The following is a 14,314-nucleotide window of genomic DNA, read 5'->3' as shown; positions in this document are numbered from 1 at the left end:
ACCAATACAACTTAGATGTGATGTCATCTATTGTTGTTTCTGTAACTTTGACTACCAGCATACAACTTAGTTGTGATGTTTGCAATCTATTGTTGTTTCTGTCTTTGGCTACCAATACAACTAGTTGTCAGTCATCTATTGTTGTTTCGGTACTTTGACTACCAATACAACTTAGATGTCATGTCATCTATTGTTGTTTCTGTCTTTGACATACCAATACCACCTTAGATGTCATGTAATCTATTAGTTGTTTCTGTACTTTGACTACCAATACAACTTAGTTGTCATGTCATCTATTGTTGTTTCTGTCTTTGATTGGCTACCAATACAAACTTAGATGTCATGTCATCTATTGTTGTTTCTGTACTTTGACTCAACCATAACAAACTTAGTTGTGATGTCATCTAATTGTTGTTTCTGTCTTTTGGCTACCAATACAAACTTAGATGTCATGTCATCTATTGTGTTTTTCGGTCTTTGACTACTCTGTACAACTTAGTTGGAGATGTCATCTATTGTGGTTTCTGTTTTCTGTAATACAACTTGATGTCATTCACTATAAATACAACTTAGATGTGATGTCATCTATTGTTGTTTCTGTCTTTGGCTACCAATACAACTTAGATGTCATGTCATCTATTGTTGTTTCTGTCTTTGGCTACCAATACAACTTAGATGTGATGTCATCTATTGTTGTTTCTTCTGTACTTTGGCTACCAATACAACTTAGATGTCATGTCATCTATTGTTGTTTCTGTCTTTGGCTACCAATACAACTTAGATTGTCATCTTTTGGGCTACCAATACAACTTAGATGTCATCTATTGTTGTTTCTGTACTTTGACTACCAATACAACTTAGATGTCATGTCATCTATTGTTGTTGTCTTTGGCTACCAATACTTTGACATGTCATCTATTGTTTGTTTCTGTACTACCAATACAACTTAGATGTCGATGTCATCTATTGTTGTTTCTGTCTTTGGCTACCAATACAAAACTTAGATGTGATGTCATCTATTGTTGTTTCTGTCTTTGGCTACCAATACAACTTAGTTGTCATGTCATCTATTGTTGTTTCTGTCTTTCAATTGGCTGACCAATACAATACAACTTAGATGTCATGTCATCTATTGTTCAACTTTAGATGTCATTGTTGTTTCTGTCTTTGACTACCAATACAACTTAATGTCATGTATCTATTGTTGTTTCTGTCTTTGGCTACCAATACAACTTAGTTGTCATGTCATCTATTGTTGTTTCTGTACTCTTTGACTACCAATACAACTTAGATGTGATGTCATCTATTGTTGTTTCTGTCTTTGGCTACCAATACAACTTAGATGTCATGTCATCTTTTGTTGTTTCTGTCTTGACTGTACAACTTAGATGTGATGTCATCTATTGTTGTTTCTGTACTTTGGCTACCAATACAACTTAGTTCATGTCATGTTTCTGTACTTTGGACTATCTATTGTTGTTTCTGTATTCTTTGGCTACCAATACAACTTAGATGTGATGTCATCTATTGTTGTTTCTTCTGTCTTTGGCTACCAATACAACTTAGATGTCATGTCATCTATTGTTGTTTCTGTCTTTGGCTACCAATACAACTTAGTATGTGATGTCATTTATTGTTTCTGTCTTGTACTTTCTGTACTTTTTGGCTACCAATACAACTTAGTTGTCATGTCAATCTATTGTTGTTGTTTCTGTCTTTGGCTACCAATACAACTTAGATGTCATGTCATCTATTGTTGTTTCTGTCTTTGACTACCAATACAACTTAGATGTCATGTCATCTATTGTTGTTTCTGTCTTTGGCTACCAATACAACTTAGATGTTGTGATGTCATCTATTGTTGTTTCTGTCTTTGGCTACCAATACAACTTAGATGTCATGTCATCTATTGTTTGTTTCTGTCTTTGGCTACCAATACAACTTAGATGTTGATGTCATCTATTGTTGTTTCTGTACTTTGACTACCAATACAACTTAGATGGTCATGTCATATTGTTGTTTCTGTCTTTGGCTACCAATACAACTTAGATTGTGATGTCATTCTATTGTTGTTTCTGTACTTTGGCTACCAATACAACTTAGATGTCTTTGTGCTACCAATACAACTTAGATGTCATGTCATCTATTGTTGTTTCTGTCTTTGGCTACCAATACAACTTAGATGTCATGTCATCTATGTGTTGTTTCTGTCTTTGGCTACCAATACAACTTAGATTGTGATGTCATCTATTGTTGTTTCTGTCTTTGGCTACCAATACAACTTAGATTGTGATGTCATCTATTGTTGTTTCTGTCTTTGGCTACCAATACAACTTAGTTGTGATGTCATCTATTGTTGTTCTGTGGGCTACCAATACAACTTAGTTGTGATGTCAATCTATTGTTGTTCATCTGTCTTTGGCTACCAATACAACTTAGATGTCATGTCATCTATTGTTGTTTCTGTCTTTGGCTACCAATACAACTTAGATGTCATGTCATCTATTGTTGTTTCTGTACTTTGACTACCAATACAACTTAGATGTCATGTCATGTTGTTTCTGTCTTTGTTGTTTCTGTCTTTGGCTTTGACCAATACAACTTAGTTGTGATGTCATCTATTGTTGTTTCTGTCTTTGGCTACCAATACAACTTAGATGTCATGTCATCTATTGTTGTTTCTGTCTTTGACTACCAATACACTTAGTTGTGATGTCATCTATTGTTGTTTCTGTACTTTGACTACCAATACAACTTAGTGTGATGTCATCTATTAGTTTGTTTCTGTCTTTGGCTACCAATACAACTTAGATGTGATGTCATCTATTGTTGTTTCTGTCTTTGGCTACCAATACAACTTAGTTGTCATCTATGTTGTTTCTGTCTTTGTTACCAATACAACTGTTGTGATGTCATTATTGTTGTTTCTGTACTTTGAACCAATACAACTTAGATGATGTTTCATGTCATCTATTGTTGTTTCTGTCTTTGGCTACCAATACAACTTAGATGTGATGTCATGTCTGTCTTTGACTACCAATTTAGTTGTGATGTCATCTATTGTTGTTTTCTGTACTTTGGCTACCAATACAACTTAGATGTCATGTCATCTATTGTTGTTTCTGTCTTTGGACTACCAATACAACTTAGATGTCATGTCATCTATTGTTGGTTTCTTGGTATCGCTGGCACTCTAACGTTATGACAAGTTTGATTGAATTGAAGTTGGCTGTTTTTTTATTAAAACGACAATTGAAATAGACTTGCTTTCGCAAAGGTCGATATTTCAAACAATAAACAAAGGTATTTGATATAAACTTTTGGTACAAGGTGGGGATACAAAAACGCCACACCATAAACTAAGAAATAATAAGATGAATAATACCAGAGGTCTTCATTTAACATCACACAAACAAGATACTGACTTGATATCAACGCAATGTGTTAATAAATGTAACTTACACTCAATATCAACGCAATGTGTTAATAAATGTAACTTACACTCAATAATTAAAAACATGTACTCAACATGTACGCAGCTTCAATTCCAAAGTACACGGTACAAATTACTGACCTTGACTTGTGTCCATCTCAAAACTGACACCTGTTACAGTGGCTGGCCTGTGTAGATACTAGATAATGCGCTATCTCACATAAATCGAATTAGTGCGCATGACCTTTTCACCTCCGTGACCCTGCGCCCTTCATCTATCAAATAACGTTGAGTAGGAACTACATCTTACGATACATAAAAGATTGTAATTAATAAACCTTCAGCATGTATAAATTGTATTAGAATTGCATTTTAATTATGTAATATAATATTGGCTCTCTATTTAGGCACTATATTTTGTGACGGTAAGATATCACTACATACTGTATGGTGTTAAGTTTCCCCGAATGAAGACGAGAAAATGGTCACCACGGTATATAGATATGGAGTTAAAGTTATGGGATAGAGAAGGTTCCCAACGCGTGACTGTTGTTCGTTATGTTTATCTAAACTCTCGTTAGTTAATTTTCAAATTTTGAAAAGACACTCGCTAAAGCTCGTGTCTTTACAAAATTTGTTGTTTATCATGTTTATCAAACTCAAGTTAGTTAATTTTCAAATTTTGAAAAGACACGAGCTTTAGCAAGTGTCTTTTAAAAAATTGAAAATTAACTTACGAGAGTTTAGATAAACATGATAAACAACAGCCACTTTTTGGGGACCCCTCTATGTATTAACGTTATCTATTCCAGCACATCATTCTCTTTTGGTTAATGTCGACTTACAAACTAAGATTGTTTTTTTTTTTTCGTGGCATAAATTCGGAGAAAAACATCAACCTACATTCAGTATCTAAGCGATCGCTAGATGGTATATAGCAACGTCTGGAAGTGAATAGGTTAAAGCTAATAAAACAAAACAAACAAAAGCATACACGGTGTAGCATGCACGCTCACGTGCGTTACATGGACTGCTTGATTGACAGCTGACGAACCGTCATTTGGCTCAATATTCAAAATTTGACGTCAATATATATTGAGGGTCAAGGGGTACTTCACCGTTAAACCTAAATATTCAATAACAGGTTTACGGAATAATAATCCAGATTCGTATTGTATTTGTAGTGATCAACCTTAAGAATAAATCTTCAAACCTCTCTCGCCGCAGAGGAAATCCCAAAGGCTATGTCAACTCCAGAGAAAGCAGCACCCAGTATTGCGACTGTTTTCCCCGCGAACGGCTCTGGGACTCTGTAGTCGAGGATGTGGAGAACATCACCTTGGAAATCCTCAAGTCCTTCCAGCTTTGGTGAATAACTCTTTTCGTGGTGGCTAGAAATCGAAAATGTAACAATTTGGATCTATATCATCACAGGTTAGTTTACGTTTAGCAAAAATTATGAACATGTACAATATAAGGTCTCTAGTCTTCTTAGTTATTTACAAGAAGTCCAACTTTGGTGAATAACTCTTTTCGTGGTGGCTAGAAATAGAAAATGTAACAATTTGGATCTATATCATCACGGGTTAGTTTACGTTTAGCAAAAATTATGAACATGTACAATATAAGGTCTCTAGTCTTCTTAGTTATTTACAAGAAGTCGTTTAAAGATTTTAGTCTATTTGACTCATGTGACCATGAAGATAGGTCAAGGTCATTCATTTGAACAAACTCGGTAGTCGTTTAAGCATTTATTCTACAGTCACAATATCATATTCCAATACCTCTTAGTTATTCACAATAAGTCGTTTAAAGTTTTTAGCCTATTTGACCATTGTAACCTTAAATGAACTTGGTAGTTTTTCATGCCAGCATACTACAGGCCTTATATCAGGTATCTAGGTATCCTTGGTACTTGGTGGTCCATCATTCCAGTGTTCTACATGCCTAATATCAGTTTCTTGGGCCTTTTGGATATTGATAAGAAGTCGTTTCATTGAAAAGTTTATACGAACGATGAAATGAGAACAGCGCACAGCAATGGACAAAGCATGGTGACTATAGGTCAACCTGACCATTCGGCTTAGATGACCTTATGACATTAAAATGAACTAACGATGAAAACGCGGTCCTGCAGGTAGGGCGTTAGAATTGTACCTACTGCCCCTAGTGCATGATTGTAAAAGGCGACTAAATTTAGGATCGTATCATAGCATCTCTTCTTCCTAACTTAATTTATACTTCTTTACGTCTTCCTTGACACTGCCTCACGTTTGGCCTTCGGTTGAGAGCCCTTGTGAGGTAGGCTCTGGGTTCTGTCACCTGGCCGAGACACACGTTACACCCTGCTTAGCGCTCAGCATTAAGAGAGTAGGACGATTGGTTCGCCTGTTGTCAGTATAATGTGACTGGGTGGGAATGTGTTGCTACCCCTGCAAGGATTTCTAGGACTGCTCCAGATCAGTTCTGGAAAAAGTTCTATAACTGTTCTAGAATTATTCTAAAGTAATTATAGAATCGTTCTACAATGTTAAATGAGACTTTTCTAGAACGATGCTCTAGAACTGTTTTGGAACAGTGTTCTAGAATAATGTTCTAGAACAATTCTTGAACTATTCTGGAATTGAAAACTGGAGGAGTTCTAGGACAGTTCCAGTTCTAGAACATTTCTAGAATAGTTTCAGAACTTTTCTGAAAAAGTCTCATTTAACATTGTAGAACCGCTCTGGAACAGTTGTAGAACTGTTCTAGAACTTCTTAGAGCGTTTCTAGAACTTTCATTAGATAATCTAGAAAGCATGCACTGAAGGATGTTGGATGAGAAAAAACTTATAACTTGTAATCAGTACCTGGTAAACTTTTTGATGGTATTATTTCGCAATACTAAAGGTAAAATGAGACATAGCGCCTCGTCTGATGTCTGATTGACGTTAGCAAAAAAGGAACCAAATTTAGTTGCCTTTTGCAATGGGTATAGCAGGTGCAATTCTAACGCCCTTCATGAGACGATGGCAACATTGATGGTTCCCTTTAACAATGGGCAAAGGACACATACTGTCATATTTATTACCTTAATGCTTATACAGTTTCTGGAATGCAATATGACATTGTGTATATGTTAAATCATAACTGTCGGTATTATATGTCCCACTGTTTCAAAACAGATAAGCAGAATTTCTGAAAAATATCATAAACATGAGTTTATGATGATAGTTTCAAGGTTTGGTTGAAATACGCAACTCATCATCACATTCTACTCTTACAGTAAAGTCGGTAATATTTGACAGTGTACTCTCAGTACTTTGATATTATGGAAAAGAACAGGGGGTAGACGAAATAAACCTAAAAAAAGTGGCTTTTCCAGTGATTCATCAACTTGAGCTGTTTATGGTGAAACGATGATAACCAAATTATAATCTTAAACATCAAAAGTTTAGGGTACTCGAGCAGTGCCTTACTTATTCTGTTGATCAAACGAAAAAACGTAACCTTCAAAAAGTCGTAATTTCTGTCAAATTTGATATTTACGTTCCATTTATGATAAAATGACATTGGATACAGCCAAGTGTGATATGTCGTTAAAAAGGCAATTTTATGTGGTATTTTTAATCATAAGAAAAACGTGATTTAAGTGTTTTATCTATGACTTATGCCAGGTAAAGTCCCAATGGGCTTTAAATTTACCAGTGTTAATGTAGGGGGCGCTGCAGTCCTAATAATGGTCCAATCGGGTTTTAAGTATTATAGACATATGTGTATTAATGCAATTAACTAATTTAAATTCAAAAATCAAATAAGAGATCCCAGAGGGATCTTGGCGCCCACCAAAGAATGATCTATGTCTGACAAAGAAAGAGGGATCTTTTCTCTGCTTTTCAAACTTTCACTACATATTACTACATATGAAATTTGAGAAAGATCCTTTGAGTACTTTCTGAGATACATAACAGTAACAAACTTCAATTATCAAATATGCACAACTAAGGTCCTAGTGGAACTTACATATAAAATTTGAGACACATCACTTCAGTACTTTCTGAGAAATAGTGGTAACAAGCTTCAACTATCAAAATCCAAGATGGTGGCCTGTCGGCCATCTTGTTGACCGATTGGTCCCAAAATGTAATATGCACAACTAGACCCCTAGGGAAACCTGCACATGCAATTTGACACATATCCCTTAAGTACTTTCCAAGAAATAGCGGTAAGAAACTTTAATTGTCAAAATCCAAGATGGCGGCCTGTCGGCCATCTTGTTGACCGATTGGTCCCAAAATGCAATATGCACAACTAGGGCCCTAGGGGAACCTACATGTGAAATTTGAGAAGAATCCCTTCAGCACTTTCTGAGAAATAGCGGTAACAAACTTTAACTATCAAAATCCAAAATGGCGGCCTGTCGGCCATCTTGTTGACCGATTGGTCCCAAAATGTAATATGCACATCTAGACCCCTAGGGAAACCTGCACATGCAATTTGACACAGATCCCTTTAGTACTTTTTGAGAAATAGCGGTGACAAACTTTAATTGTCAAAATCCAAGATGGCCGCCTGTCGGCCATCTTGTTTACTGATTGGTCCAAAAATACAATATGCACAACTAGACCCCTAGCGGTAACAAGAATTGTTAACGGACGGAAGGACGGACCACGGACCACGGACAAAAAGCGATTTGAAAATCTGATGATGGTGGGCTAAAAATTATCGTGGGCGGATTGTATATGCAACACCTCCTTTTAAAAAAATCCAAGCGTGGGCAGATTTGGCAGATCTTTTAAACCCGTTTATTTGAATATGCAATAAAAGAAAAAAAAATATTGGATTATTAAAAAAACGACCAGTATTTCTTAAGGAAATTGGTTAATATATTCTTATTTTCAATTCTATTCATATGTAACGTGTGAAATAACGATCTGTAATTTAATAAGCTTGAACTATATTTAACCACATTCAAGTGTGTTTTGGAGAAGTAATAAATACATGTAGATAATAAATTTGTTAAATATTCTAGATTTTTTGTTCATAAATCATTTGAATAGATCGTTTGCTATATATATGGGTTTCACTTTTTCAAATTTTGAAATAAAATTTTTATTTAAGATATTAATTACCAAAAAATTAACACTTTTGAGAAAAATTGAAAGCGATATATTGCTCTTTGTCATCTCATTTCACCCACTAATTAGGGTGTGTCCACAATTTTACCTGCATTAAAATTCTCTCAGGATATTCTCTGTCTATGAGTAAATTAATTCAAAAATTAAAATCCAGTAAAACAGCTATTGGGTGATTTATATATAGCGAGTGTAGGTAGCAACAGAACTTATTATTACACCTAGCTAAACATTTCCATTTTATATTTCAGAGTCCAACTTAAGTGAAAATTAGTGTATAGTAATAACTTTGGATGCTTAAAGCCACACTATACGTAACTATCAACAAAATTGCAAGTTAAATTTGACTCCGATATTGTTAGTATTTGTAGATGTAGTTAAGATTAAGATATATTAAAGTCCCTTTAGCACTTTTTGAGAAATAGTGGTAACAAACTTTAACCATTAAAATCCAAGATGGCCGCCATCTTGTTGACCAGTCGGTCCCAAAATGCAATATGCACAACTAGGGTCCTAGGGGAACCGACATATGAAATTTGAGAAAGATCCCTTCAGTACTTTTTGAGAAATAGCGGTAACAAACTTTAACTTTCAAAATCTAAGATGGCCGCCTGTCGGCCATCTTGTTCACCGATCGGTCCCAAAATGCAACATGCACAACTAGGGCCCTAGGAGAACATATATGAAATTTGAGAAAGATCCCTTAAGCACTTTTTGAGAAATAGCGGTAACAAACTTTAACTATCAAAATCCAAGATGGCCGCCTGTCACCTAAACCTAAGGTGACACTTTACCCGAGATGATGACTAATGAGGTGTCACAGGTAAGATATACCTATTTTCTTAACCCCAGTGGGTCCATTATAGCATCAATCAATTATCGAGCAATTGATAGCATGCTGTGACAGCCTCTGTACTTCTATAACCTAATAAATAAAAACAGTCTTCCTGTCTTATTCTGATTGACCCCATGTGGTTTTCTTTGAAATAATAATAAAACCTATAGCTACTTTTTTATCATAATGAGCTTAATATTCCAATTGAAAATAATTGTTATTCATGTAAATCTTTTGCCATTAAGGTCAAAAAACTTTTTTGCCCTTAAGGTAAATAAATCTTTTGCCCTTAAGGTCAAAAAACTTTTTAAACTTTAAGGTCAAAAAACTTTAAACCATATGGTAAGTAAATCTTTTGCCCTTAAGGTAAATAAATCTTTTGCCGTTAAGGTCAAAAAACATTTTTAACCTTAAGAAGAAAACACTTTTTTAACCTTAAGGTAAATAAATCTTTTGCCCTTAAGGTAAATAAATCTGTTGCCCTTAAGGTCAAATTTTTTTCCCCTTAAGGTAAATAAATCTTTTGCCTTTAAGGTCAAAAAACTTTTTTGCAGTTAAGGTCAAAAAACTTTTAACCATAAGTTTAGTAAATCTTTTGCCCTTACGGTAAATAAATCTTTTGCCTTTAAGGTAAATAAATCTTTTGTCCTTAAGGTTAAAAAACTTTTTAACCTTAAGGTCAAAAAACTTTTTAACCATAAGGTAAATAAATCTTTTGCCCTTAAGGTAAATAAATCTTTTGCCCTTAAGGTAAATAAATATTTTGCCCTTAAGGTCAGAAAACTTTAAACCATATGGTAAGTAAATCTTTTGTCCTTAAGGTAAATAATTCTTTTTTCCTTTAAGGTCAAAAAGCTTTTTTAACCTTAAGATCAAAAAAATTTTTTGCCCTTAAGGTAAATAAATCTTTTGCCCTTAAGGTAAATAAATCTTTTGCCCTTAAGGTAAATAAATCTTTTGCCCTTAAGGTCAATAAATCTTTTGCCGTTCAGGTAAATAAATCTTTTGCCCATAAGGTAAATAAATTTTTTGCCCTTAAGTTCAGAAAACTTTAAACCATATGGTAAGTAAATCTTTTGTCCTTAAGGTAAATAATTCTTTTTTCCTTTAAGGTCAAAAAGCTTTTTTAACCTTAAGATCAAAAAACTTTTTTAACCTTAAGGTAAATAAATCTTTTGCCCTTAAGGTAAATAATTCTTTTTTCCTTTAAAGATGCTCCAACGCTGACAAATGATAATTTTTATCTATCGAAAACAGGACCAGACGATTTAGTATTTTTCTTCAGTTACAAAAGTTACTTACTTTACACCGTTACCACCATTGAAAAGTCTGAGTTTCTTATTTTACTTCAAGATAAAGATATTAAAAATAATTAATTGCATCCCGAAAAAAATCCGTGGCACTATAATGTCCTGTATGGAATGCAGTACCGATTGCGCATGCACCGAAAGTAAAATCAAATATTTTATATTATTTCTTGAGTTAATTAGACATGTATATACACGATTAAACACCAATTATTGTTCAAATGATAGGTCCCATTTATGCTCTGTCTGCGGTGGAGCATCTTTAAGGTCAAAAAGCTTTTTTAACCTTAAGATCAAAAAACTTTTTTAACCTTAAGGTAAATAAATCTTTTGTCCTTAAGGTAAATCAATCTTTTGCCGTTAAGGTAAATAAATCTTTTGCCGTTAAGGTAAATAAATCTTTTGCCATTAAGGTAAATAAATCTTTTGCCGTTAAGGTAAATAAATCTTTTGCCATTAAGGTAAATAAATCTTTTGCCATTAAGGGAAATAAATCTTTTGCCCTTAAGGTAAATAAATCTTTTGCCCTTAAGGTAAAAAAACTTTTAAGCTGTTAAGGTCAAAAAACTTTTTTGCCCTAAAGGTAAAAAAACTTTCAACCATATGGTAAGTAAATCTTTTGCCTTAAAGGTAAATAAATCTTTTGCCCTTAAGGTCAAAATAACTTTTTTGTCGTTAAGGTAAAAAAAACTTTTTTAACCTTAAGGTAACTAAATCTTTTGCCCGTAAAGTGACAATTCACTCAGGCTAATCATTTTACATAACCAAGAAGCAAAGTATGGCATAAATGTATTGTTCTACATTTCTTATGAAACATATGACATAAATTATTGACAAATTCCACGTCAATGTTTAGTATTTTAATTGATACCATTGTAATTACAAATCGTTGATCAATATGATTAAGCAGGTACAATATGTACGCTGTGCCCATATCCGAGCCAAAGTCATGCATGTTAAACAAATGAACTACATAGCCACTGTTGAGGTGATAAAATGATCTTTTATGCAAGACAATGCATCTAATAAGGTAAACACAACTACTGTCAGAGCGATTTGAGCAGTTCTAGACAAAAGTAGCATTACTCTACGAGCAAGGGACAGGGTTCGGCATACAAGATGTTTGACCACAATTAGAATGGCGGACAGCGAGCGAGTTTAAACATTTCACACGCATTTCACCACCATGGACTTGTCGCGGTGTTTAAATTCACCATATATATAATATGTATTATATATGGTGTTTTAACTACATGCGCTGTGTATTGTCTGAATTTACATGTCCCTGTGTCTGTCTGAATTTATATTACATGTCCCTGTGTCATGTAATGTCCTGTACATGTAAATCTGTGTGTAAGTTGTTATGATGACGTATGAGAGGCGAGTGAATGGATTGGTTGAGTGTGTCACATTGACCCTGCATGACCCTGTCCTTGCACGTGCACGCCCACCCTTGAGGAAGCGTGTCCGCACATTACGTGGAAATAGGCACTGGACTGTACATGTGTGCTTTACGGCCACAGTACTAAAAGGTATGTTTATTTAATGTATAACTAGAAATAAAGTAATTAACTTATTCTTCACTATGCAATATAATTAATATACTTTATATAATTAAAACTTATTTAAATAACTTGTCCATAAAGCTTTTATATTATATGTATAACAAAGGACCGCACGTGGTCGGTGAGGTTAGGGCAATGCATAGAGTCAAGTGACTGGAAATTAAATGTTATTTGTAAATATATGTAACTCGGAAATTAAAATACAATTTAATATAATATATTAAATAGATACCTGTTTATATTTTATACCTTACAGTATAAATATAGAAGATATAGTAGTCTGTTCATTTATGTGTCCCTATATATTGTCAGGTATTGTTCTTTTTATTTCAGGGTTATCTGTCTCCGTTTTTATATGAATAAACTTTCAACTGTTTATAGCTGTTGGATTCTATTTATATATTCGTGAACCAACTCACATATTATCACTCTCGTGACATTGGCGCCCAACGTGGGGCAGATGGGGGATGGTGTAGTTAGGACAAGCCCGGATAACACTAATAGTACAGACAGTACTCTGTATGATAGAATGGTTGGTGGTTCTAATGTTGACCATATCATACTAGGGGGGAAGAAATATTCTGCTCTCATTGATAGTGGCTCTATGATCACTTGTGTCTCAGAGAAATGTTACAAATCTCTGAATCCCAAGCCTGTTCTGATGGATATCAAAGATTTTGATCTTAAGGTATTTGGAGCAGGTGGGTCTAAGTTACCATATTTAGAATATATTGAGGCAGATATCACTATTCCATTTCTGTCTGATTGTGAATTTTGTGTACCTATTCTGGTAACACCAATGACCAACTATAACAGACAAGTTCCTGTGATTGTTGGCACAAATATAATTCGTATGTGTAGGGATATACAACAGACTGGCTCTGATTCTACATTTCCAGATGCCTGGCAGTCTGCTGTTGATAGTTTGTGTTTTAACAATCCCATGGTGGTGAAATCTGCCAATACATACCCAGTGTCCATAGGTCCAAACCAGGTAAAGACTGTCCATGGCTTGGTACGCAAGCATGGTGATTTTAGTACGGCTGTAACAGAACAGGGCAGTTCTCTGCAATCCGGAAACCTTGTTGTATGTCCAAGGGTAGTGTCACTTGAATGTGCACCTGGAAGACTTAAACGAGTACCAGTCCGGATCTGTAATCTGTCTACGGAGTCGATTACTATATCGCCAAAATCGCCTCTCTGTAATCTCACAGATGTGAAGGTAATGGACAGGTGGTCCCCAGAACCCTCTAGTAAGGATACTGAATCCTCTAAGACTGAGGGGGGAATGGTGGGACAAACTGGGGGTCTCTATTGATAGGGATAATCTCACTCCTGAGCAGTTGGAGAGAGCATATCAGGTACTGGGTAAGTGGCAACATATTTTCTCCACATCCCCAAAGGATTTAGGGAAGACAGACCTGGTGCAGCACGAGATTAAACTCTCAGACGATGTTCCATTTAAGGAACCGTATCGTCGTATTCCACCAGGAATGTATGAGGAAGTGAGACAACATCTTAAAGAGATGTTAGACTCTGACGCTATTAGAGAGTCTCACAGTCCCTACTGTTCGAATGTGGTCCTCGTTCGAAAGAAAGATGGGTCCCTGAGATTTTGCATTGATTTGCGTAAACTCAATGGGAAAACCATTAAGGATGCTTACACCCTACCTAGGGTGGAGGAAACCATGGACTCCCTTATTGGTTCGCGATACTTCAGTAAACTGGACTTTGAGATCTGGTTACTGGCAGGTCGAAATCAAAGAGGAGGACAAGGCTAAGACAGCTTTTTCTGTCGGACCACTCGGTTTCTTTGAATGTAACCGCATGGCGTTTGGTCTAACTAATGCGCCTGCGACATTTCAGAGATTAATGCAAGCCTGTATGGGTGAGAGTCATCTTAAGGAATGTTTAATTTTCTTGGATGATATTCTCATATTTTCAGACACCTTTGAGGAACACCTCAAAAGACTGGAAGGTGTGTTTGAACGGCTTGAGAAACACGGCTTAAAGCTGAAAGGGTCTAAGTGCGAGTTCTTTAAAACTCATGTGCGCTACCT

General features: G+C 35.2%; 2 long non-coding RNA genes across 6 annotated transcripts in view; one reads left to right on the top strand and one right to left on the bottom strand.

Annotated features, from left to right (window-relative positions):
• The window catches only part of LOC138311352 (uncharacterized), a 172,612-nt gene that overhangs the window by 45,631 nt on the left and 112,667 nt on the right, over positions 1–14,314 (top strand). The window lies entirely within an intron of this gene.
• LOC138311355 (uncharacterized) overlaps positions 3,366–14,314 on the bottom strand; it is a 35,101-nt gene continuing 24,152 nt past the window's right edge. Inside the window, exons 2-3 of the long non-coding RNA XR_011206612.1 lie at positions 4,647–4,824; positions 3,366–3,708 (exon numbers count right to left, since the gene is read on the bottom strand). This is a non-coding gene — a long non-coding RNA (uncharacterized lncRNA). The remainder of the gene's footprint in view (positions 3,709–4,646; positions 4,825–14,314) is intronic.

This window comes from Argopecten irradians, unplaced genomic scaffold (assembly GCF_041381155.1).
Source record: "Argopecten irradians isolate NY unplaced genomic scaffold, Ai_NY scaffold_0018, whole genome shotgun sequence".
Taxonomy (NCBI): Eukaryota; Metazoa; Mollusca; class Bivalvia; order Pectinida; family Pectinidae; genus Argopecten; species Argopecten irradians.
The sequence above is the reverse complement of the archived record's forward strand: the minus strand, read 5'-3'. Positions and strand labels throughout refer to the sequence as shown.